Source organism: Podarcis vaucheri, assembly GCF_965113315.1.
Source record: "Podarcis vaucheri genome assembly, chromosome: 17".
Taxonomy (NCBI): Eukaryota; Metazoa; Chordata; class Lepidosauria; order Squamata; family Lacertidae; genus Podarcis; species Podarcis vaucheri.
In genome coordinates, this window is record NC_138755.1 from 9,652,703 (window position 1) to 9,679,922 (window position 27,220).

Genomic DNA, 27,220 nt, shown 5'->3' on the forward strand with positions numbered 1-27,220 from the left:
CCTAGAACACAAAATTTAAAATATAATTGTGCAAACTTAACTCCAGGTCTGAGGAAGTCTGGCAGTTCTTATCCACTTCTCCTCCTTTTTGTTTCACTTGCCGTGAAGTGAGGGTTGTCAAAAGAGTTGCCTTTATTGCTGTAGCAAGTTTGTAAATCTTTTTCTCCTTAATGGAAGTGGCAAAGGCAGTGGATATTTTGGAGCAGTGGAATCTCTTCTATCTATACAGTAGAACTCGCTGGATGTGACCTGAAATAATAATAAAAATAGCTGTCAAAAGGAGTGACCTATGACACGATCCCTGCACCAGGATTTGCATTTCATTGTTTCTTTCCCTTTATTTGGTTGCTTTGCTGCTACTTCAGCTGCTCAGTTTGGTTTATTCATTTGTTGCTTTCAGCTTATGCCCATTACGGCTTTGCCTGGAAAGCCCACAGAATCAGTTAGAACATTGTCTCCAGATTCTGACTGTTCGGATTTAGCACATTTGATGGTCATTTGAATTCCGTTGTGGTTATGCTTGCATTGTGCTTTGAATATTTTCACCAGTGTAGGAAGCTACCTAAGGTAGGGTTGCCATACATCTGAAATTTCCTGAAATCACTGAAATGTCCAGGAAAATCTGGACATAGATAGGTCACTGCACACAGCCATGTTGAAGGGTTTATTTTTCCAGATTGGTGTGCCGTGTGTGTGTGTGTGTGAATTTCATACGCTCCTCTTTTGCACACTGTCACTTCTGCACTAGGGTGTGCAGCAGACCTCTGCCACAAAGCCATGCCGTAAGGATTCAGACTGGGTTACCACATAAAACGAACACAAAGTGTTCTTTGTTTCTGAATAGTTGGGGTTCTGTGGAACACTGCCCAAGAGCAGTATCCTTTCAAGGATAATGGATTACTCTAACCAGTTTGAGAAGCAAGATTAGGAAGAGAAGCCAGTTTTGCTTTGCTTTCTGAGACGGTGGGGAGACTGAGCGAGAAGATGCTGGGAGGCAGTAGAGGCTAAGAGGCAGAGCACACAGAGGCTCCATAGAGAACTAACGGAATGGGCAGAGAGGAGGGAGTGGACTGGGAAGCAGAGAGGGATCGAGGGAAGGCCGGGACATGGAGCTAGGAAGGAGGAAGCAAAGACGAAAGGCTCAAACAGTGAGCTCTGGAAAACAGGTAGTCCTCTGCACTGCTGAGGGGAATGAAGTACGCAGGGAGGTGAAATGTGGAGGCTGTTTGTGGGGAGAGGGAAGAACCGAACTTCATATATCGATTTGAACTAACCAGGCAAATCTTTGGTAGCAGCAGGCCTTCTTCTTTTTCAGGAATTAATTATCTTTTGGGCAAAGAAATATTTCCTTTTGTCTGTTTCTAATTTACTACTAGGGACGCGGGTGGCGCTGTGGGCTAAAGCCTCAACGCCTAGGGCTTGCCGATCGAAAGGTCGGCGGTTCGAATCCCCGCGGCGGGGTGCGCTCCCGCTGTTTGGTCCCAGCGCCTGCCCACCTAGCAGTTCGAAAGCACCTCCGGGTGCAAGTAGATAAATAGGTACCGCTTACCAGCGGGAAGGTAAACGGCGTTCCGTGTGCGGCTCTGGCTCGCCAGAGCAGCGATGTCACGCTGGCCACGTGACCCGGAAGTGTCCCCGGACAGCGCTGGCCCCCGGCCAATAAATGTGAGATGGGCGCACAAACCCCACAGTCTGTCAAGACTGGCCCGTTCGGGCAGGGGTACCTTTACCTTTACCTTTAATTTACTACTAATCAGTTGCATTGGATGATCCCAAGTTCTAACATTAGGAGGAGGAGGAGGAGAAATTCTTTCTGCAAGTGGCAGCCCAGGGTGTTTTGCTGCCTGAAGCAAGGCCCTGTGTCCCACCTGCTCCAAGCACATATGAATGAATGAAACTTGCTGCCTCATTTCTGCCCCCCATCTATTTGCCGCCTGAAGCAGGTCACTTCATTCCACTACATGGTCAGCTCTCTTTCCGCTTTCTCTTCAACAAGCCTAAGTTTGTACATTTTTATTTTTATTTTATTTTGTACATTTCTATTGTATTTCTCCCTTTGTCACCCTACCCCCCCGCCCACTAAAAAGCCCCAATTGCTGCAGCCTGGCGTGAAAGTGCTCCATTACCCACCCACCCCAATCAATTTGGTTTCCCTTTTCTGCACCTTTTCCCATTCTACAGTATCAGTTTTGAGATGTGGCACCTAGAACTGTCCACGGTATTGCAAGTGCGATCGCACCATAGATTGGTATATGAAAGGCTGCACAACGCTGGCAGTTTTTGTTTTCTGTCCTTTCCCTAATTATTCCTAACATGGGATTGTCTTTTCAGCCTGTAACTGCTGCACACTGAATTGATGCTTTTCTTGAACTCTCTAACATGCGCCCAAGAGCCGTTTCCAAGTTAGTCACTCCAGTTTCAGACTTTATCAGTGTATATCTGGTGTGTGCAAGGCGTTTGATCCTGTCGCCTGTACTGTGCAAAATCTAAATGAAGCTGCTGGGAGATTTTATATTGGGTTTTGGTGATACTCAGTTACATCTTTCTCTTCCCCACCCCAAATTTTGGTGAGGCAACCTAGTCTTTCTATGGCTTTCTGCATATGGGCTGTTGATAAGGCCCAGATAAAACTGAGGTGATGATGATTGGCAGGTTGATTTACCTGGATATGGGTGCTTATCCTACTTTGAACAGGGGCCCACTCCCCCTGAAGGAAAAGATTCACCAGCTATGTGGAGGGGGCTCCTAGAACTGCTAAATGTTTCTGGTTGGGGAAATGGCCCGGTGCACAGTTGTGCTTTTTCCTAGGGGACAGAGACCTGGCTGCTGCGATCAACACCTTGGTAACCTCAGTTGCAGATAGTCTTTGAAGGCTGATTGTCTTTGAAGAGTGTTCAGAAACTGCAACAGGTGCAGGATACAGTGTCTAGCTGCTGAGCAGGGTTTGTTTCAAAGGCCATCCACGTTACAATTATCCTTAAAGAATGGCATTGGTTACCGGTACCTTTGCCAGCACGATTCAGTGTCCTGGTTTAATGTCCCAAATGATCCGGGCCTTGAATGTCTTAGGTAACACTTTCTCATCTATGCCTCCAAAGGCTGGGCAATCATCCTATTTCTGATATGCGTCATTATCACATGTGTCTCTTCATAAGCCTTTTTCTTTCCATTTCCTCATTGATCTGTGAAACTTTGTTTTTAAGCTGCCCATGATTTGTATTTAAATTGTGTGTACACACACACACACACACACACACACACACACACATATATACATGCATTTTTTCTAATGCATGCTTTCTAAATGTGTTTTATCATAAAATACACATTTTCAATGTAACTGAGAATTGCATTGCAAAGCTTGATGGGAAATGCAAAATCTGAAGGATAATTCTCTTCTGATCCATACATCAGTTCAGGAAGTGCAGATCATGTCCGTTCACATCAGAAGTCACGAAGATCAAATTTCTTAAGCATCCCACGTGCATTTCAAAACTGCTGGTGAAGCCTTACTCTGAGTGTTCCCACCTAGCGACAGGGAGTCAGTTTACGTAATTCAGCTTGCAGTTAAAACCAAACCTGCCAAATCCACACTTTCCAAAACAACATGAAAACCAAAATACAGCCGTGCTTCGAAATTTGCACTTCTTTGAATGTTGTGATGCAGTTTTCCAACCCACCAGCGCTTACAAAATTGTACATATAGGAGAAAATGTGTATAAAAATGAACATGTTAATGAAAACAATGTACAAAGATGCATCATCTTAGAGGAAATTGCTTGCTTAAGTGTGTACATTAGTCAGAACGGCATGCAAAAATAAGCTTATTAGGAGAAATTCCCACTAAAAAGCTGATTAACTTTCATGATGATTTTTTAATAAAAAAACAAGATTTCAAATTGCAGAAATGTGGAGATGATGATGATAATGATAATTACTATTAATACCCCGCCCATCTGGCTGGGTTTCCCCGGCCACTCTGGGCAGCTTCCAACAGAATGTTAAAAACATGATGAAACATCAAACATCAAAAACTTCCCTAAACAGGGCTGCCTTCAGATATCTTCTAAAAGTCAGATAGCTGTTTATTTCCTTGACATCTGATGGGAGGGTGTTCCACAGGGCGGGCACCACTACCGAGAAGGCCCTCTGCCTGCTTCCCTGTAACCTCACTTCTCGCAGTGATGGAATCGCCAGAAGGCCCTCAGAGCTGGACCTCCGTGTCCGGGCTGAACGATGGGGGTGGAGACGCTCCTTCAGGTATACAGGACCGAGGCCATTTAGGGGTTTAAAGGTCAACACCGACACTTTGAATTGTGCTCGGAAACGTTCTGGGAGCCAATGCAGGTCTTTCAGGACCAGTGTTATATGGTCTCGGCAGCCACTCTCAGTCACCAGTCTAGCAGCTGCATTCTGGAGAACTGAATTTAAGATTGAAAAAAGAACTGAAAAACTGAAAATGGGAAACGGTAAATGGACAGATCTTCCCACCTCTGTCCCCACCTGGAGAAGTGAATATAGGAATCTGTATTACGCCAAGTCAGACCATTGGTGGATCTTGCTGACACCGACTTGAAGGTTTTCAGGCATCAGGTCTTTCTCTGCCCCACCTAGAGATGCTGGCGATTCAACCCCAGGCCTTTAATATCCAAATCATATGTTTTTAGCACTGAGTAACGGCCTTTCCCCAAGATGCAGTTGTTAAGTCAAGGACCTTCTTGGTAGTGACACCCTTACTGTGGAATCGCCTACTGTGGAGTAACTTCACCAGGCCAGTTCATTTTTTTTGGCACTTAAAATAATAGTAAAGACCTTTTTTAATTTAGGAGAAGGCTTTGCTGGTTTGACAGATTCGTAGTTTTCATTTGGCGTGGGTGCCAGTTTGCTAGAATGTGTTACTGTTTGTTAGGCTGTGTGCACATTACCAGCTTAAAACTCTGCAGGGTCGTTTTGTTCCACTGCACTTCAAGCTGCATTGGCATTCTGTTGTATGCATTGACGTGGCCTGATGTACACATCTAAGTCGCCAGTGGGTGGAAGAGGGATGTCTTCACCCCATGAGAAGCTCTCAATTTGGATCGAAGCTGGTTTGAGGGGGGAAATACATCAAACCACAGAATTTCATCAGAACCTGCAAAACAGATGTGGATGGCGGCTAACTTCTTATGCACATGGCTTCTGAAAGCAGCATTAAGAGTGCACTGGGTGTAGAGTACATGGGAATGTGTCTGCAGCCTTGGAGTTTATGTGTGAAGTATTAATTTCCTAGTCTTATTAACTTTGAATTGTTGGTGCATGGTAGGGTTGCCATATTTTGACAAGCCAAAAAAGAGGACACATTTGCTGACTTCTACTTTCCTTTTTAGTTTGTTTTATTCATTTTCACTTTTGCCAATTAACATCATACGTAAATCATAATCATTTTTCAAATAGGGTTCTCAGAATCCCTGAACATCCCTCCATCGTTTCCCCAAGATACTGTTTTCAAACTGCATCATATCGTATTCTCCATATTTTCTTAAAACTCAACTTTTATCATAATTCTTGCTTCATTTCAAGTGTTTTTTTAAAATTCTGCCGATGTTTTCAATTGTTTACAGTGTTCTTTCAAGTAACTTAAAAAATTTCCTCATTCTTTATTAAATTTATTGTCCTCTTGATCTCTGATTTTCCCAGACATTTTCGCCAATTCGGCATAGTCTATCATCTTAATCAGCCATTCTTCTTTTGTAGGTAGATTGTCCCCCTTCCATCTTTGGGAAAGTAGCATCCGTGCAGCTGTTGTAACATACATAAATAGTCTCTTCTGATCCTTAGGTATTTCTGGACTTAAAATTCCTAGTAAGAAAGCCTCAGGTTTTTCTACAAAAGTTATTTTAAACATTTTCTTCAACTCATTATAAATCATTTCCCAATATACTTTTGGTTTTTTTGCATGTCCACCACATGTGGTAAAAAGTGCCTTCCTTCTCTTTACACATCCAACATGTATCTGTAGCAGTTCTATACATTTTTGATAGTTTCGTAGGAGTTAGGTACCAGTGATACACCATTTTCATGTAATTCTCTTTCAACATACAACATGCTGTAAATTTTACAGCTGACTTCTACTTTCAGTTACGGATCTCTGTGACAACTCTCATCATGAAAAAGAGGACACATCTAAGTGTTTTATATTTTTCATAGTAAGTTGAGTTTGGGCATTTTGGTTGGGAAATATGGTGGAAATTTAAGAAATAATAATATAATGGTAAGCAGGAACTTTGACAGACATGCCTGCCATCTTTCCCAACATCAGGGTTTTTTTTTCCCAGGGAGTCTTCTCTTCTCATGAGGTGGCCAGAGTATTGGAGCCTCAGCTTCAGGATCTGCCCTTCCAGTGAGCACTCAGGGCTGATTTCCTTAAGAATGGAGAGGTCTGATCTTCTTGCAGTACATGGGAGTCCCAAGAGTCTCCTCCAGCACCATAAATCAAAAGCATCAATTCTTCGGCGATCAGCCTTCTTTATGGTCCAGCTCTCACTTCCACACATCACTACTGGGAAAACCATAGCTTTAACTATACAGACCTTTGTTGGCAAGGTGATGTCTCTGCTTTTTTAAGCAGAGACTGCTTAAAAAGGGGGACTGGCTGCACTGCCCTAAATCCAGCTCTGTCGTAAGCACTACTGATCTTAATGGGCCAATGGTGTCTCACTCAGTTTAAGGCAGATTGCTCTGTTCCTTGGCTGCCTGTAGAGTTGGACCATCCCTGCCTTGCCACTGGGATCGTTTGTCTAAGGTTTTGATCAGGGACTCTGCACATACTGGGAGACTGCAAGATAAAACCGAGGCTGCGATAAAAGTTACATGAAGGAAAATGAACAGAGCTCCAGGGTGCCTCATTATCACCGTGAATTTGCTTTCATTTGGCTGTTGGCTAGATCCTGTAAGTGTTTGCATCACAGAAGGGCTCCTGGGTGTGTTAGCCCTGTGTGTTGAAACCATTTGAAGCTATTGTGGGGCTAGAAGCATGGTGGGTGGGTGTATCCGCAGTATCCCAAGCATCCAGGATAGTCCTTGTTTAATTTGTCTTTTGCATCATCATAGTACTGAAAGCTGACCCCTGACCAGTGAACACTTTTGTTCAGATATCCCCCCAGCTCCTGAGACTTCAGGAGGTCCACATTCTCAAGCCCATCTTCCCAATGTTAAAGGCACTAAAGGCACTGCCCCTTAACCAGAAAAGGCTGAGGTTTTCAGGGACCTGAGGTCTGCAGCCAGTACTGCATTCAACACTTTCCCCCTGTGCTCCCACAGAATCAAAGCATCCATTTGGCTTTGACCATCTTTGGCCAAAGGTTGTGCTTGCACCAGAGCAGGGATTGGGATAACCTCTTGCTGCTTCGTTTCCTCCTCGGTGCATCTAACTGTGAAAACACTCTGTGAGGTGAGTGGGGCTGAGAGACTTCAAAGAAGTGTGACTAGCCCAAGGTCACCCAGCAGCTGCATGTGGAGGAGCGGAGACGCGAACCCGGTTCCCCAGATTGCAAGACTACCGCTCTTAACCACTACACCACACTGGCTCTCACTGTGCTATTCCCTATGTTACAAAATAGATTCGTAGGTGGAATTGGCATGGAGATATCAACATTCTGGATTTATAAGCTTCAGATGTGGCATCGTTTAGATTCTCTGGGCACTTGTGTTCTGTGAAAGGCATGGTGAGGTAGTATGCATAGATGTGACAGAAGCCAATGGAGCTGAACCAGAAGTAGTTACTCCAGAAATAAAGAAGTGCTTTTCACCATGGCCTGATTTGTTAAACACAGGGCCAAGCCCCAACAAGTAAGAGAGAGGAAGGGCAGGAAAAGATGATGTGGGAGTTGGCAGGAAACCACGCATGAACATGGGGCATTTAAGAGCTTTGCCAGGGGCTTCAGAGGTTTTGGTTTCATTCTAATAATTATAAGATATAAATCTTATTGCAAGCATTTTGCTGCCAGAAAAGAAATGAAGGAAGGGGACATGAAATTTGCATACCTATACCAGTTCTTCAGCAGATTGACTGCATGAATGTTTACTTTGACTATTGGTTAAACCTGGTTGGAAGATGTGGGGAGAAGCAGAGGAAGTATTTATCATTCCCCAGAGAGGGATGCTGCAATTTTGGATACCCCTCTGAAAACTAGTGGCAGGTAAGTGGATGCATTTGGATGAATCTTGTAACTGAATTTTGGAATTTCCTGTATATGAAAATTTTACTTTGTATTTGGGGGGCTTTAAGATATTATGGGATGTTTCATTTGTATGGTTTTGGGGTGGTTGTTTTATATTAAGACCGGTTGCATCTCTTGGCGAGATAAAAATACTGAATATTATTATTGCTAGCACTAGTCACAGCAAAGGATGTCAGATCCCTGCTTGAACAAGCACTGGAAAGAATAATAGTAATAATTTCTATTTCTATTTGTTAACTGTGCCACAAGATAGTTGTTTGTGAAATGCACAATAAAAGCTTTTTAAAAGTCTAAAAGACAAAAAAATGCAGATTGCAATAAAAGTCCAAAACAGCGCAGACTGAAAAGTCTAATAACTGTTGCAGTCAGAGTCACCTGTTCATGTGGAGAGCTGGCATTGTTTCATAAGAGATAAAAATGTAAGAGCAACACCGCCACAATAAAACAGAGACAAAATATTACTATCAGTCTTACGTCATGCTAATTAAGAATGAGAAGATGGCAAAAGAATGTTAAAACACCCTGAAAAGTCTGTGCCTGTTGCTGAAAAGCCTTCAAAGTGCTAGGTGAACCTTTCTAGCGTGAGATTTCTGTAGCTGGGGTGGGACCACTGAGGAGGAGGCCCTCACCCTCCATGCTTCAGAATGAGGTGGCACTTGATCTTAGGAGAAAGTCACTTTAGTTTCTGAAGTCCCAGGCTGCATGGTCAATTTCAGCACTTTGAATTGGGCTCAGAGATTAATCAGAAACCAGTGAAGACAAGAAAGAACCAGTCATAAATGTTTATATAGCCTGGTCTCATACTGCCATGTTTTTATACTGACTGAAGTTTCCAGACCGTCTTCAAAAGCAGACCCAAATATGTTGCACTGCAGTAATCCAGATGAGAATTTATGGATAAGTGAAGCCAGGTTATCCACATCCAGGTAGGGTCATAGCTGGGATATCAGCCTCAGGTGTGCCAAAAAAGCCACTTGCATCACTCGACAGTGATGGTCCCAAGAGATGCTCCACACAACAAGCTATGGACCTGACCCTTTAGAGTACAGTACAGTGGTACCACGGGTTACATACACTTCAGGTTACATACACTTCAGGTTACAGACTCCGCTAACCCAGAAATATTACCTCGGGTTAAGAACTTTGCTTCAGGATGAGAACAGAAATTGTGTTCTGGCGGCGCAGCGGCAGCAGGAGGCCCCATTGGCTAAAGTGGTGCTTCAGGTTAAGAACAGTTTCAGGTTAAGAACGGACCTCCGGAACAAATTAAGTTCTTAACCCAAGGTACCACTGTACAACAGGACACCTATCTATGGTGAACGACAATAATAGAAACAATATAGTTAAAAAAAGCAAGCTAAAAAGTTAGACTCTTGCAACAGTTATCATTCATTGTTGGCAAAGGGAAACATTTTATCCCCTCTTTTAAAAAAAGAATAATAATGTGAGAGTGGGGATGAAACACAATGTGTCAGGTTTGCCCTCCTTCCTCACCTCCCCAAAGAATCTTCAGAATTTTTCATCAAACATCAGTGAATGCAAATCTGAGAGAAGATGCTATATTTCCCAAATATTGGCAATCCCATTTCCAATTCAGGCACACTAGTGTGTGCAAGGAGGGGTAGTGCTCTCCAGGATTCCTTTGCAATGCTCTTGAGAGGACCCCCAGGTGTCATTCTCAATCTGCACTGAAGGGACCATTGGCAAACAGGATGCGTCACGGTTGGCCCTGAAAATGTCATCAGAGCCACAAGTGTCACGAGTCCCATGGAGACATTGTGGTGGGATCACCACAATGTCAGAGAACTAGCAGAGGCCAACCCAGGGGAAGATCCTAGCAGGTTGTGGGCGAGAACATGGGACCCCAAGATGCATCTGACCCAGGGAAGATTTCCAGTAGATTGGGAGGTGGAGATCTGGATTCAGGGCAAAGGGCCTAGTGGCTGTCAGAGGTGCACCCCGCTTCTGCGGTGCCAGACACCCCAGCGCTATGTCACCAACAGTGAAGGTGGCTCCGGGGCAGTCCCCTGTCACCTGACTGTGAGCCAACTCTGTTGCCTCTTCTTCCATCTCGAGGGACACGGAGGCCACAGTGATGATGCCAGCAGACCACGCATGTCCAGCCTCTAGGGAAGAGCTCTCGTTTACTTGCCCACTCCAGAGGCTTGGGACATTGAAGGTGTGAACAAGCTGCACCCACCTCACTCTTCAAAAGGAAAGCACAAGGGAGCATGTCAAGATTTTGCTCAATGTCTTAGCTAAGCCTAGCCATGTGATTTAGTCCTCTGCCATGCTTCACCTGCTTACAACCTGTAGACCTCATGTTGGGACACTGCACTGATTTTATCAGTAAAGCTCTGAAAGCCTCTAGTCATGGCAACATTTTGACTGCTGAGGCCAAGGGGGAGAGCCAGATCAGTTGGGACACAATCGCCCTGGTGCAGATTACAAAGAACTGAAACTGGTTGAACGCTGTTCTGAGCCCTGTCCTCATCCCGTCTGCCTGGCCCCTAAGCCCCCTGCCCTCTGCCTGGTTGCACCCAAAAAGGCACAAGGACAGGAAACAGCATTTCTCTGTCACGAAATCTTCCATGGCACGACAGGCGCAGCCATTCCGCTCCTCAGCCTGGGCAGGCTGCCTCGGCGTGGTTTTAAATTTCCCCGTAAGTGGGATCATGGCGGCTGGCTTCTCCTTTCTCCTGCCGTGTGGTGTGGGGAACAGCAGCCATGTTCTGCGCTGTGGGGAATGTCGAGAGGAGCCCAGCACCGGAGCAGAATGAGCTGTCTCTCTCCACACCCTCTGCTGCTCGCCAGCAATTCTGCTGTGGCAGGGCCCCCAATTTGGCTCAGGCCCTCTCCGGTTTCTAACATGTGGCCAGCCTTTGCTAAAATGGCTTCCCCTTTCATGAGGCTCACTTTGTGCTGTGAGTGGTGGAGACGGGGGGGAAAGGGTCAAGGACTGGAACAGCGCAGGAAGGGGTGTGCGTATGGGTGGGCAGGCGGGGGTGTTATGGCTCAAGATTGAGGAGAGTTGGCAAAGACGTGTGTGTGTCTGACTACACCGACTCCAGCCCTTGCCAGATTTGCTTTCACGTGAGCTTTCGATTCATCCACCAAACCGAAAAAAGATTAAATAAATAAAAGGCCCCAGGCCCCTCCTGCTGCAGTGAAGCTGTGCTCAGGGAGCGGGGCGGAGATATGGCTCCGGCAATGTCTGGGAGTACAGCTTGGAGCTGGCAGGTCCAGGGACAATGAAGCAGACCTTGGCATCAGAGGTTTGGCAGAGAAGTGAGATCGGGTGGGGAAGGGGGGGCGGCTTGCACAGATGGTCTTGCCTTTATTTCACCCCAAAGGGAAAGAGGATGTGGAAGGGGGGATTTGGAAAGGGGTTCTCAGACTCCAGATGCACCCCATGTTATATGGGGGAGGCTGCTCCTTACTGACCCTTCTGTTTGCAAGCCAGGGTGTCAGTGGAGAGAAAGGGTGGCTGCGTAGCCTAGGAGAGGCTGAGTGGGCCGGGGGGAGGCAGCAGGCACCCACCTTGGCATTTGGGAGCGCTGGCTTCAGAAGCACTGCCTGGCATCACTGGGTGCGAGGGTCCCAGGGGCTCTGGGACAGCTGCCCTGTTTCGGGGAGCCAGGCAGCTGTGACAACCAGAGATTTTGGTTAGGAAGGTCTGTGCAAGGGAAAACATCAGAAGCAAACCCCCCCCCCTTTCTCTCTCTTTTTCTTTGGCTGGCTGATTTGGTGTTTTGGGGGGGAGTCCCAGACAGAGGGGAGTGTGTGTCTGTGTGTGTGTGTGTTGCACACCTATTGTAGCCAGGAACAAGGAGAGCAGCATTTTCTGGAAACACCCCTATTTCTCAACCCACAGATCTTTCGCAAAGGATTTTTGCCCAGTCGAGAATCTGTGATGCTTGCAGATAACGTGGTATGATTCCTCACCAAAAATACCTTTTATTAGACATACTTGTGTACAAAAATGCATATATGAGGGGAAATACACCCAAAAGAACATGCCATTGAATAAATGCAAACAGAAAGGAGGTGAACTGAACTGAAGATTGGAAACTAAGAAACAGAGATTTGTCCATCCCTAGTTTCAATATGTTGTTGGTTTGACGGACATGGCAGGTCTTGCTTTGGATCTAGTGTTCTCCGCTGCACCAGAAGTTGGTGATCTGGAGAGTGGGGCTCTCCTGTCATGGCAGGTCACTTCCTCGTCACTTCCAGTTGTCACTTCTCTGCCAGGATGATGGGTCTGTTAGAATGGTTGTCCCTGGGTGGTGGTGCTGCCGCCGTCATAGATTGTGCTCCTGTTGAAGCCCAGCTTGCTTAGTGGGATAAGGAGTGATCAGGTGCCCCCTCCTGCTGAAGGGAGGCTGCTCAGCAGATTGGTTTACCAGTGATCCAGGATGCAATGAAGCAGTTAGGGAGAACTCAGGTGGCAGAAAACCTGCCGTGAATCTAACCCATGTCTTGTGAACACAAGACCAAGTGCAACAGAGCTGCAAGGCCTCCCTAACCTTTTGCTTTCACTTGGGAGGAAGGGAGAGCTGTTACACAACAGAGGGGGTAGGAGCAAAGAAGAAGAGTTTGGATTTGATATCCCGCTTTATCACTATCCTAAGGAGTCTCAAAGCGGCTAAAATTCTCCTTTCCCTTCCTCCCCCATAACAAACACTCTGTGAGGTGAGTGGGGCTGAGAGACTTCACAGAAGTGTGACCAGCCCAAGGTCACCCAGCAGCTGCATGTGGAGGAGCGGAGACGCGAACCCGGTTCACCAGATTATAAGTCTACTGCTCTTAACCACTACACCACACTGGCTCCTTACTGTAGGCAAGTCCTCCCTAACCTGATTCCCCCCAGATGTGGCTGGACTCCAGCTCCTCTTCGTCAGAGGCGTAGGAAGGGGGGTGCAGGCCACCTGGGTGTCATCACTGAGGGGGGTGACAAAATGGCAAAAATATGTGTTTTTTTAAAAAAGTAAAAATTGATCTCCCGACACTTTTTTTTTGGAAAAAATAACTCTTGCACCCACCGCACCCCACTTCCTACGCCACTGGCAGCTAGGTTAGGTGGGGGGCACTGGGCGCCACACTGTGGGGCCTGCAATGTGCCTGAGCCATGCGTCTCTCCTGAGGGGAGGTGGCGGGCGGACTGCCTGCCTGCATGCTCTGCACTGCTTTTTCGAGCAGCATGGGGCTTGTGTCTGCCCACCCCACCGCCTCAGCTGCCCTACAGCTGTGGGGGAGGTCCGGAGGGGCTGCACGCAGCGCACGCTGCCTTGCCTCACCCTGCTCCCATGGACAGCTTCCCCCACCCCCAGCTGCAGGACACACGCGCCACACCGGGCACCTGAGTGGCTAGCTACGCCGCTGCTCTCAACCCTGGCCATCATGGCCACAAATGGTCACACACAATGGGAGATGTCACCTGGCAACTTCAGGAGGGTACCAACTTGGGCTCTAGGGCTTTTACACCCTTAACAGGTGTTAAGACAGAGGGAGGTAAAGAACAGAAGGCAAATTCTTAAACACACAAATTGTTCTTTCAGGAAGAAGGTTAGTCTACAATCATTTTCTCTGATGTCTCATTTCCTAGGTATGGGGCATTTTTAATTTTTTAATTTTGGTTATGGGGGAGCTTTCAATCATGTCAGCCCCAACCTGAAGTGGCTTTACCGTCCCACTGAGAAATAGGCCTTAGCTTCCTGTTTGGAAGGATAATAAGAACATACGAGGTGTTGGGATGCCTGGGTGTGCTCATCTTCCTTTTTCTCTCTTCTTGTGGAAGGCAAGAAGCTTTTGTAGCCCAAGAGTGCCTACTTTTTAAAAAGAAAAAGAAAAAGAAAAAAAGAAACTGCTTTGATTGTGAAGGAGCGTCTCCACCCCCATCATTCAGCCCGGGCACTGAGGTCCAGTTCCAAGGGCCTTCTGGCAGTTCCCTCACTGCGAAAAGTGAGGTTACAGGGAACCAGGCAGAGGGCCTTCTCGGTGGTAGCACCTTCCCTGTGGAACGCCCAATGCCCTCCCATCAGATGTCAAGGGAATAAACAACAATATGACTTTTAGAAGACATCTGAGGCAGCCCTGTTTAGGGAAGTTTGTAATGTATGATGTTTTATCATGTTTTTAATATTCTGTTGGGAGCCGCCCAGAGTGGCTGTGGAAACCCAGTCAGATGGGCGGGGTATAAATTATTATTATTATTATTATTATTATTATTATTATTATTATTATTATTAGGCTGGTGCAACCTGTGGTGATCTCAACCTCTTGCATGTGACATTTGCACCTGTGGGTGGGTGGGAGCAGGGAGCAGGGAGGAACGCTGTCCATAGGAGCCCAAGCTGGTGGATGCTCTTGTTCAGGGAACTGTCTCTTGGAGTTAAGTGCTGAAAGCACCTGAGTGACAGTGACGTGTGTTAACCATGCATGAGCAGTTGCAGTGTTTGGGTTAGTCAGCCTCCAACTGTGCAGCCCTGGGCTTGTATCTCACCTTTTTCCTGCACAGGACATCTGCAGGGGCTACCCATTTTCTACCAAGCCAGGTTCGAGGTTATGTTAATTGACAAAGCCATGGACAACTTAAGTCCTGGGTAGGCTAGGGACCACCTGAATCCTTATTTCCCACTTTGATCACTGAGATATTTCGTAGGATCGTGTGCTGGTACTCTCCTATTTGACATCACCAACCTTAAGTGTGGACCGCTCTTCCAGTAGAGATCCAGCAGACATCTTCTATAATAACCTTTAAAGGTTTGCTGTAAATTCTTCTGTGCTGCAAGGCTTACGCAGACAAGCATTTTCTGGTTTAGTTAACTGGTTATCTGTTTTAATTTTGGTGTGGCTTTTAGTCGTATTCCATGGTTGTAAACTACTTCGATGTTTTTCGTAAAATTGCAGTGCTGAGGTGTTCAAATGAATAAATACTGTTTGGGGCTCCAGTGCAGGAAAATTGCAACCTGAAAGGTGCACCTCAGGATCTCTTGCAATTTTCTGGAGGAAGTCAGGCGGCAACATTTGAATTGCTCTTGCCTCTGTGCCATTATTCAGCACCCCCTGTGACCACAGTGCAGTAAGGCCAGATTCCACTTCTCAGAATCCAGAGTGCACTGCTGGACAGAGGAGTGGCAAATGAGCCGAGCTGCTCTAAGGCTTTGATCAGACATCTCTGTTCTTATGAAAGCTTCATTTGCTTATATTTGATTAATAGTAATGTTAGAATTTTAGGGACGCGGGTGGTGCTGTGGGTTAAACCACGGAGCCTAGGGCTTGCCTATCAGAAGGTCGGCGGTTCAAATCCCCGTGACAGGGTGAGCTCCCGTTGCTTAGTCCTTGCTCCTGCCAACCTAGCAGTTCAAAAGCACGTCAAAGTGCAAGTAGATAAATAGGTACCGCTCCGGCGGGAAGGTAAACAGCGTTTCCGTGCGCTGCTCTGCTTCGCCAGAAGCGGCTTAGTCATGCTGGCCACATGACCCGGAAGCTGTACGCCGGCTCCCTTGGCCAATAAAGCAAGATGAGCGCCGCAACCCCAGAGTCGGCCACGACTGGACCTAATGGTCAGGGGTCCCTTTACCTTAATGTTAGAATACAATAGCAAGCCAAATACTATACATAGAACTTAGTGTGTCTGTTTGTCTGCATGGTGTTCCCTCTTTCACTGATGTTCAGGCTGTGCCATAGTTTTCGTAACCATCCATCCATGCAGAAACAGGAGGGATTGGAAGGGAAGCCCCAATGTTTATAGAGGTACAATTAAAACAAAACCCTAAGTTGGGATGAGGGGGAGGGGAAAACTCAAGGACAGCCCAATGAGGATTAAGCATGCTGAGTAGTTGTCACAGGAAAAGTGAATAAAAAAAACAGTTAGGAGAGGGATTAGAATGATGTGTCTAGAATCCTGTATGGCAGCAATGCAACATTGTGTGACAGGTCCCACTTGTATATACAGGCAATGGCCAATTTATGCATGTCCAATTGACATGTGACCATGACCACATGCATTGCGGCAATGATCACAAGCAATGACTCGGAACACAACCCCCATGCATATTGAGGCTTGCCTGTATTTAAACCCTGCCTGAGACAGAAATTATCACTGGTGACTTGGTGCAGGTAGCAGGCCCCTTATACCAATGGATACCACAGAGCTCCCCTACTGTTGTCATAGGTGAGACAAAAGTAATTATTAGTATATCTATATCCCACTCCCCCCCCCACACCTCAGAACCAGGAGTCAAGACAACTCACAAAATTAGAACAAACATGAATAAAAGACAGAAAGTTGAAAACACATAAAAGACAATGGTTAATAAGTAATTAAACCATAATGATATTAAAACGATAGAAAAGAAATCTATAAAACCTAATAAAGAAACAGTAAAAAAAAAAGGCACAGCATATTTTTAAATGAACCCTTTCCTTAGAAACAATGAGTTCTCAAAAGAATAAAGCAGACAAGAAGACAGAAGAACAGCAAGGAGGGAGCTACTCTATCCTCTCTAGGAAGGAAGTTCCAAAGTTGACTGCTATACTTTGCAAGTGTGCAAAGTGTGGTACCATCTTTCCCTGTTTAGGGAAGTTTTTAATGTTTGATATTTTACTGTGTTTTTAATATCCTGTTGGAAGCTGCCCAGAGTGGCTAAGGGCGGGGGCAGCCAGATGGGCAGGGTATAAGTAATAAATTATTATTATTATTATTATTATTATTATTATTATTATTATTATTATTATTATTATTATTTCTCGCTTTTGCTCTTCCTGGGAATTAGGTTACCATTAGGATGGCAGGAAGGGCAAGCAGAGTATGAGAGAGATTAGCTTTTGCCCAAAGCCAGAGAGCAAATTCATGACAATAAAGGGATTCAGACCCAGGTCTCCCTATCTACTCACACAGTTAACAGAGTGTATCACTAAATGCTCTGACGCTTGCCACAAATTGCCACTCACACATGAGACACTGGAAGTCCAGAGCAAAAGCAAATTGCTGGGTGGCTGATAAGGCCCCCGAGTGGTGGTGGGGGAAGGACTGGCCCTCATTGTGGCAGTCTATAGCTCAGAGAGGCAGAATTGGCCTGCCTGCCCTCTTTCTGGCAGCAGGTCCTCGAGTAGTTATTATTCACTGGATCATCTCATTGTGAGGTGAGGGAGGGAAGGATTGTTCGCAGCCCATTCTTTGGTGAGTGGGGAAGAGATATCAGTGGTGCCTTGAATAGGAAGCTGTGCATTTCATAGACCAGCTTGGAGCTGAGCCCTGGCGTGGGTCTGCTACATCCCATTTGGTGGTGATTGATGGCTCCCGGTAATGGAGTGGTCGATGCTTAGAGGTTGTGTGGGGCTGGAGCTAAGGCTGCCATCCACCTGGCAAGAGGAGAATTCAGAGCCCTAGAAAGACCTAGGGTCTTTGGAAGTTACTGAGAATGCATATTGGTGAGGATGAGATCTCCCAGCCCTTGCCTGCTTGATGGCTTTTTGAGAGACTGGACGGTCCAACATTTTGCTGCCTGAAGCTTTATTCTCCTAGCTTGGATCTTGAGGCTTTCAAGGATAATTGAGGAGGGTGGAGAGGGGCAGAGGGCATGTCTCTCCCTGTGATATCCATCATTGCGCACTACAGCCAATACAATTTTTTAAGGGAAGGTGCAAGACACATTGGATTTGCCTTACTGATCACAGTGGATGCTCATAGCTGACTTTTCTGCACCATTGGGGTGTGGAGAGACCCATGGATTATTGCCTTGTGAATTCTTTAATTCATCTGCAAATCTTAGGCTGACACAAGTTCGTTTTATTTAAAAAAGAGGAAGCTCTGCCCACTTACCCATTATTTCATTTATTTATTAATTACTTTTACACCCCCCCTTTCCCATAAAATATGCCCAAGGCAGCTAAAAACTATCCAATGGACAAAATAAAATAATTAATGCACGTACCAAATAAGCATAATCACAATAAAACAATGCAAGAATCAGACCAGAGCACATAAATGGCTAAAAAGGCATTCGTGTCAAGCCATTCACAAGATAATCAGCATCTGTTAGTTCTACACTATGAGATGGCTGCAGAAAAGCATTTTGTGCAGGTGGAACTGGCCCCACTATTCCGCCCTAAAGGTTTACCTGAGCCACTCAGTGCTGCTGATTCATTGCTGTTGAAGAATGAAAGACCAACTAATTCATCCCTTGCTGGCATGTAGCCTTGCCAACCCACTTCTAGTCACGTGGGGCCACTTCTCTTTTGATCTGCAGGTGGAGTATCACATAATTGATTTCCCCCCCCCCCGCACCCAAAAATTATTCTGCATATAATTGAGAAACCCTTCCTTCCCTATGAGATGCATTGGCTGCCAGTTTTTGACCAAAAAGCAGGCTAAAAATTTCACAAACGAGCATCCCATCATGTAATTTCCCACCTGCGGTTTGAAGTGGTACAGCCCAGACATAGATTTGCCACTTCAGTAAGAGCTGGCTTATTGCTTCTTGAGTATGTTTTCTTTTGTTTTGTTTTCTGTTATTATCTGAAGTGTGAGTGTGACAAACATGTGTTTGCTTGCATGTGTTTCATGCAGGTGCTCTAATCAGAGCACCAGGGTTGGCTACAGCTCCCTGTGGACTCTGCATTCTGTAGCAAATCTGGGTTTGCTGCTGCCAAGTCTGTGAACTGACGACGAGTGGAAATTTGCCGAGGGATCCTGTTGTTCTCCTTTGATCTGGATTCCTCACATTGACCGGCATGGCCTCCAACGCATGATTCTGTGGTGCTCTGATGTGGGCTTTTCCTGGAAAGCTGAGCCATGAAATTGATGTATAGCTTCAATTTCTGTAAAGTTGAAAAGTTATGTATCTCTGTGAGAGAACCAACTGTATTTAACAGGGTGTTTACCATGACTTCCATAACCAGCTGTTTCAAACCACATATATCTATGGTACTTTGAGCACTGCAGGGTTCAGATTCCAGATCCCAATCTTGTTTGGGCTTTCAGTTCCACCCTTCTATTTCCTCCTTTAATGGGCAGCATTCCCCACCCTCGATATTAATGAAGTACGCTAGAAGTGCCATGCGATCCAATCAATTGCCTGTGTGGGAAATTAGAGCATGAAGCTGTGTGCACTGGGATGAGAACCCAGCCAGTCCAGTCTCCACCCTCAGCCCTACGAGAAGCTGCTTTGAAAGCAGAGGTGGCAGTCATAGCCCTTCTGGGCAGGACTGGGATCAGGGCTTGGTTGGACACCCTGTGAGTGATACTTGTTTGTTACCTGTTGCTCCCATCCTCATCTGCTGGTATGGCTTTGTTGAATCCAGAGAAGAGAGTAGTTTGCCCACTCTTCCATGGCAAAGTCTAGATAAGTAACTGGGAGCATGAGGGCCTAATCCAGCCCCTAGCCTAGCCTCTGATCCTGTGGATTCAGTCCTAGATTCCTAGAAGAGAATAAAAGAACTGTCAAGTTGGAAGGGACCCCAAGGTCTGTCCATATAGTCCAACCCGCTGCAATGCAAGAATCACAACTAAAGCACCCATGACAGATGGCCATCTAACCTCTGCTTAAAAACCTCCAAGGAAAGAGAGTCCACAACCTCCCAGGGGAGACCACTCCACTGTCAAACAGCTCTTACTGTCAGAAAGTTCTTCCTAAAGTTTAGTCAGAATCTCCTTTCTTGTAACTGGAAGCCGTTGGTTCAAGGCCTACCCTCCAGAGCAAGAGAAAACAAGCTTCTTCCTTCTTCCATGTGACAGCAGTAGAGATATGTGAAGATGGCTATCATATCACCTCTCGGTCTCCTCTTTTCCAGGCTAAACATACTCAGCTCCTTAAATCAGTCCTCAAAGGCTTGGTTTCCAGACCCCTTGATTATCTTGGTCACCCTCTTCTGCACACATTCCAGCTTGTCAACACTCTACTTAAATTGTGGTGCCCAGAATTGGACACAGTATTCTGAGTGTGGTCTAAGGCAGAATAGTGGCACTATTACTTCCCTTGATCTGGACACTATACTTCTGTTGATGCAGCCCAGAATACCATTAGATTTTTCTGCTGCTGCATCACACTGTTGACTCATGTTAAGCTTGTGGTCCACCAAGACCCCTAGATCCTTTTCACATGTACTGCTAGTAAACCAGGTGTCCCCATCTTATATTTGTGCATCTGATTCTTCCTGCCTAAGTGCAGAACCTTACATTTGTCCCCATTGGAATTCATTTTATTAGCTTGGGCCCAGTTCTCCAATCTGTTGAGGTCATTTTGAATTCTGATTCTGTCTTCTGCGGCATTAGCTACCCATCCCAATTTGATGCTAGCTGCAAATTTGATCCTGTTCCCACTGTTACTGCTCTTCAGTCACTTTCACCCAAGACATGGTCAAGAGGGTTTCTTAAGCCTACTTCCTAAAGAGCAAAGGAGGCTCTGGCAAAGCCCACCCTCTCCTTTGATGCACCTGAAACCTCAGTCCCCTGCACAAGATCAGACACATGGAGATGGTAGTGATCAGCTGAAGTGACCAAAGGAAAGGTTCCTGCTCACACAGGGGGAGAAGTGGTAAAAGAGCAGGCTGCCCCTGTCCTCTTGGCTTGTATAGAAGTGGGTGGGGCTTATGCTGCTCTCCCCCGAGGAAGTTTCTTCATGGGAAGCAAAGTTACCCATCTCCTGCTCCACAATATTTGTAGATCTCCTTGTTAAGCTACTGGAGCAAAACCGAAGTTAATAAATAGCGGGGGGGGGGGACACCGCTCCAGAGAAATAACCACCCATGTTAAGCCTGAGGAGAGAGCCAGTGTGGTGTAGTGGTTAAGAGCAGTAGACTCGTAATCTGGTGAACCGGGTTCGCTTCCCTGTTCTTCCACATGCAGCTGCTGGGTGACCTTGGGCTAGTCACACTTCTCTGAAGTCTCTCAGCCCCACACACCTCACAGAGTGTTTGTTGTGGGGGAGGAAGGGAAAGGAGAATGTTAGCCGCTTTGAGACTCCTTAAAGGGAGTGAAAGGCAGGATATCAAATCCAAACTATTCTTCTTCTTCTTCCTCCTCCTCCTCCTCCTCGTCCTCTTCCTCTTCTTCTCTTCTTCTGAGGAAACATCTATATCAGAAGGATGAGGAATAGCCAAAGGAAAGGCTATTTTTGTTAGTAAGGTGGGTGACACTGTACAGACCATGCAAAGGGTGGGGGGCAGGTACAGATAGGCCAGAAGAGGGGAAATGAATGCTAGTGCATGATATAAAGGTAATGGGACCCCTGACCATTAGGTCCAGTTGCGGACGACTCTGGGGTTACGCGCTCATCTCGCTCTATAGGCCGAGGGAGCCGACGTTTGTCCGCAGACAGCTTCCAGGTCATGTGGCCAGCATGACTAAGCTGCTTCTGGCGAACCAGAGCAGCACATGGAAACACCACTTACCTTCCCACTGGAGCAGTACCTATTTATCTACTTGCACTTTGACGTGCTTTCTAACTGCTAGGTTGGCAGGAACAGGGACCGAGCTCACCCCATCGTGGGGATTCGAACCGCCGACCTTCTGATCAGCAAGTCCTAGGCTCTGTGGTTTAACCCACAGCGCCACTCACGTCCTAGTGCATGATATAGTTTATGAGAAATGAAATGTTTTTAATGTGCTGAAATTAAGGGGACAGAGCTGATCATCTCAGTTTTAGAGGTGGTTCATAAAATAGCAAAAGCAACTAACAGACGTATGGCATCTTAAAGACGAACTGCTTTATTGTGGCACAAGCTAGTCCACAAAATCTGATGCCATAATAAAGCAGTTTGCCTTTAAAGTGCCAATGGGCTGCTTTTTTGTGGCAACAGACAAATGTAATGGTCACTCTCTGCAAAGGTTTATTCTCATAGGCAACCCCCTAATACATATCTGTGGCTAGCTCACTTTGCCCCACCCTGCCTCTCATTGTAAGGTAATTGGACCCAGCTTCTATAAAGAGTGTGTGGCAGCCTCCCAAGGGTATTTAGTCAGGCCAGATGACTCACACAGCCACTGGCATTCACACTTCATGAGTGTCTAAAGGTCACTTGGGCAACTTAGGTAAGAGGTAGATCAGAAGTCTGACCTACTTCAAACTCAGTTTGTTCTGCAATGTATGCTCAAACTATATGAGATATGCAACTGTATGCACCCCCCCCAAAAAAACCCCACACATTTAAAATGAAAAGTGATTGGGGGAGGTTGAGTGGAAGATCAGCCAGTGGGAAGGAGGTGCTTAACCCTTTTCTCATGGGATTTTGTTGTTGTTCCAATTTGATTATGGTGGTTATATAATAATGTATTTGGGGGGGTGTATGCCCCCCCAGTGGGTTACAACAAATCAAGAAAAGACAACATTCAGATAGTTGACAGTAAAACAATTCTTTTAAAAAACACAATTATAAAACAACTGGAATACAGCTTGGAATATAAAAATCTATAGGGTTTTCATAGAGTACAACCCAGAGAGAGCCATATGAATTTCCTTGGGGAAGGCACTCTAGAGGTATGGGGCCACCACAGGGAAGGCCGTGTCCCTGGTACTACCCAGTCTGGTACTCGAGCCAGAGAGCGGAACCTTGGGTGCTGGTCTTCAAGCTTGGGCAGATACATAAGGATGGAGGGTGTCCTTCAAAAGAACCATGCGACTTTTCTCTCTATGAGGGAAAAGTTTTAGGGACTGAGGGAGAAAAGGGATAAGCACCTCCTTCCCATTGGCAAATCTTTTACTCAAGACTGCAGTCTCCTGCTGTGGGTTTCATTAAAACAAATATCAGTGAAAAGTTCAAAAAACAAAACAAAAACCCTGCATGTCATGTATGGTTTTTCCTTTGTCCTAGAAATTGACTTAGCTTTTGACCATCCTTGGGGATCCTCTGGCATACAGCAGCAGAGTATTGTTTAGCATGGGGCCCTCATGTGACTGGTGGCTTCCTCAGAGTATAGATCTCCACACTGGATTCTGAGGTGGCGTATGTGACTTTTTTGGGGGGGGTCAGGGGAGCCTGGCCATTGCTGACTCAAGTGGAATGCTGAGTTCCTGTTTCTTGGATACAAAGCTTCTGCTCCAGCATCCAAATTTTTACTTGCCTTTTTGGTTTATTTCACTTTATTTTATTGTGGAAGAGCATCAGACTGCTGGCTCGTATCTAGCTTTATGGTGGATTTTTTTCCACTCTCAGATCCTTCTAATAGTGAGATCACTTAACTGCCTTTTACCCACCGCTTTCTATTTCTACCGTGTTCCGGCCAAGTTCCTCGTGTTTACCACGGCCACTTTGAATTCTAATCCCTTCCTCAAAAGAGCATGCAATTCTTCTCAATTTTGTTTCTTATCTACACTGCCTGTGTATCATGATGGAATGGTAATAAGCATTTCCACAGGTAAGTCATCTATATTGGAGTGGGGAATATGGGCTTTCCAGATGTTGCTGCACTACCATCATAGGCTATGATAGCTGGGACTGATGGAAGTTTGAATCCAACAACATCTGAAGGGCTACTGCCTCCCCATCCCCAATCAACGAATGCATCACTGGTCGAGATGCTTATTAGCATGAACATTAGAATAGTGAGAGCCCTTACCTGTTACATCTTCCTACTCTAACATCAAACCATAACAGATGTTATCTGAATATCTGTCAAACTGTGTACCCATCAACTGGTCGTTTACTCTGCCATTTTAAGGTTTAGAGAAGTGACGCTTTTGCTGTGGTTAATATTTCGGCTTTACGATAACCAGAAATAGAGGTGATCTGGAGACAGAATAGCAAGGAGTCCGTAAAGGGCACCCCTTCCCTGTTGGAAATGTCAATTATCTTTCTAGTTGCGGTTTTTAGTGAATCCTGAATAGAAGTGGATTGGAAACAGTGCCCCCTAGAGGTAGATGGGAAACCGTGTATCACATTCCCTTGTCCACAGCACCAGCAGCTCCTAGGGATGCTTTGGAACTGGCACTATTTAGCAGAGGCCCTGGTCACTTCCACATGACCTGTTCATTGAGCGTTCATCTAGATTTGTTTGCACAAAGTTTGCAGGGAGGTGATACAATGCTCATTATTTACTGAGCAATCCCTCCAATTTGTTGGTGGGGAGGTAATAGGATGTTGTGCCAAGCAATTGCCATCCCATTCTCTTTGCACTGTCTTTACTGCAAAAAGTCCTCTAGACTTTTTTTTGTGGGAAGCCCGTTTGTTGTGCGAGAAGCGCAGATCCACTTTGTGCAACCTGAATTTGCTGGTATGTGGTTAATCCCACCTGCAAAGACAGCAATAGCCCAGAAGGGCCCCGTCTCTTCACCATCCTACCCAGAGGAGTCCCAAAACATTTTGCTGTGTCAGTTGTCAACCGTTAAGTCCCTTACAGTAGAGGATGTCAAGGTTCAACTTGCTCTCACAACAAACCTCATAAACCTCACACATTGTATTTGGAAGTGACTTCTTGTCCCCTGTTAACTGGTATATGACTGGATCTATCCCACTTGCAAATTATAAGTTATCTGGAATTACCCTCTTGACCGTCTATAGTCCAAAGGCTAGTTCACAAGCCAAGTCAGCCAGGGATCTAGAGTACACATAGCCAATGGTCTGGACCCATTATAACCCTAGCTGCTCTCCAGCTGCCTTGCTTAGGCAGAAATGGTGGAAGAAGCACAGTAATTCCAGACAAGGCTGAGCATTTTTTTGCTGCTGCTGTTGCTGCTGCAGCACCATCAGGAATAGGAGCTACACTGAAGGTGGCAATTGAATACAATGTGCGTATGTGTGTGAGAGAGAGGCTGGGGGGGGGGGAGGAATGACAGGAGGGATTTTATAATTTGCTCCTCACTTACACTGTGGGATTTTTCTGTTTTGTTTTTTTATTATTTACTTGTTTTTATCCTGCCATTTATTCTGTGAACTGCCCTGAGATCTCATGATGAAGGGTGGTATAATTATTATTATTATTATTATTATTATTATTATTATTATTATTATTATTATTATTATTATTGCACTGTCCATAACTCCCACCCAGAAGAGAGACTGGGGGAGGATCCCCATTAAGATTCTGATAAAGTGGGCTGTAGGCCATGAAACTTTATGCTGTAATGAATTCATCAGTTTTAAGGGTTTTGTTGAAATAAGAGGGTTAATTCCTCCCCATCTGCACCACTGCAGGAAACTCGATCATCCGTGCAAAGCAGCCCGTTGCTAATGCCTTTTGGACTGCCGCATGCTCTTGCGACAGCCTCAGTTTAGGAGCTCACGTTTGTTATTTGGGGCCCTGGGCCCTTCCATTTGCACCCAGGTTGGGCTGCAAGCTGAGCAGACCTGGATTCGGTTCAAATCCCGCCTCTGCTGTGGATACAGGGGCACATCTACACTGCAGACTCACACCGGATTAGGCGGCATACCTCCTTTCCCCATGAAAGCTTAGGCTGTGTGTGTTGGGGGGGGGGTAGGTGAGTTAGGCAACTCTGACATAATTACCAGCCTTTCTGGAAAACACATTTCCCAGTTATTACTTAGGGGAAGTCGTGGCCCTGACAGTGCAGTCCTCAGAAATCAGTCACATTGACTTCAATTGGGTTTACTTCCAGGTAATGGGGTCCAGAATGGCAGCCTGCAGTGGGGATAAAAGTCAGGGTTTCCCTGTCCCCCAGACCTGCCATGTGTACAGTGGTACCTCGGGTTACAGACGCTTCAGGTTACAGTCTCCGCTAACCCAGAAATAGTACCACGGGTTAAAAACTTTACTTCAGGATGAGAACAGAAATCGTGCTCCCGCGGTGCGGCGACCCCATTAGCTAAAGTGGTACCACAGGTTAAGAACAGTTTCAGGTTAAAAACGGACCTCCGGAATGAATTAAGTAATTAACCCGAGGTACCCGAGGTATGCATTCCTGGGGCGAGCCCTTGCGTCTCAGTTTCCTAAAGTGAAACGCTGAATGTGGGAATATGTAAAATTACGCGTGTGTGTAACTTTTTTTTTTTTTTACTTTCCTTTTTTTCTGGAGAAAGCTCTTGGTTGTTTTCCTCTTGTGCGTCGCTTCGGAGGCCAAATAGCTCGTGTAAAAGCAGACCGATTTGCTCCTGGCAGTCCGAAAGACCAAAGGGAAGGCATTCTCTGCCTGGCCTAGGACTGCCCGAGGCGCCTGGTCATCACCGCACTCCGAAAGCAGCAGCAGCAGCAGCAGACTCGGGCGGGAAAGGATGCGCGAGAAGCGGGGAAGGGCGCGGGGCTTGAGGATGGCACCGAAAACCACCGACGGCATCGGGACGGGGATGTTGCTCTCCTGGAGCGCTTTCGCCAGCGGAGCGTCGCCGCCGTCATCTTCTTCCTTACGCATAGAAAGAGGGGAACCCCCACCCAGAACACCCCCCCACACCGATCCAGGTCTTGGCCTTTTGAACCTGGATCGGCGGCGCAAGCCTGGTCCGCACCCGACCTTGGCAGCCTGGCCGGCGGACAAAGGAGGTCTTTCACGGCGGCTTTGCTCAGGTGAAACTTCCCTCCTTCGCAGGGACTTGAGCCGCCCTCCTTCCCTCGGCCGGCCGCGGCCTGCGCCTGCAACTGGAGCAGCGGGGCTCTGGGTCCCGCCGGCAGGAGAAGGCGGCCTTGCTAGACGGGAGCTCGACAGTCGCAGCAGGCCAAATCAGGCCTGCTCGGCTTCCTTCCTGCCGCACGCAGAAAGTATTCTGCGACCCCCTCCTCTTTCCACAAGCCGGGCGCACATCTTTTTTTTGATGGGGGAGTTGGTTAGTGGCGGAAGATCCCCATTAACCAAACGGCTCCCCGTCGGGGCCACACTTCAGTTTCAAGCGCAATTCCTCCCGCCCTGGGATCTGGGGTCCCGACGTGGCCTCCCGCCTTCTTTTCTCTCAGGAGGCCACATGTGCCCCCCACCCCTCCAGCCCCACGGGCACCCCCCCCCACACACACACCCCGAGCCCCTGTTCAATCCGTCGCGGGGCCGTGTGCTTGTGCGTGTGCGCGCGCGACGGTTCAGCCGTCGGAAGAGCAGAGCTCTCTCTCTCTCTGCTCG

At 46.5% G+C, this 27,220-nt stretch overlaps 1 protein-coding gene across 6 annotated transcripts in view; it reads left to right on the plus strand.

The window, feature by feature from the left end:
• NFIX (nuclear factor I X) overlaps nt 1-27,220 on the plus strand; it is a 257,068-nt gene that overhangs the window by 23,111 nt on the left and 206,737 nt on the right. The gene's annotated exons all lie outside the window — the stretch shown is intronic.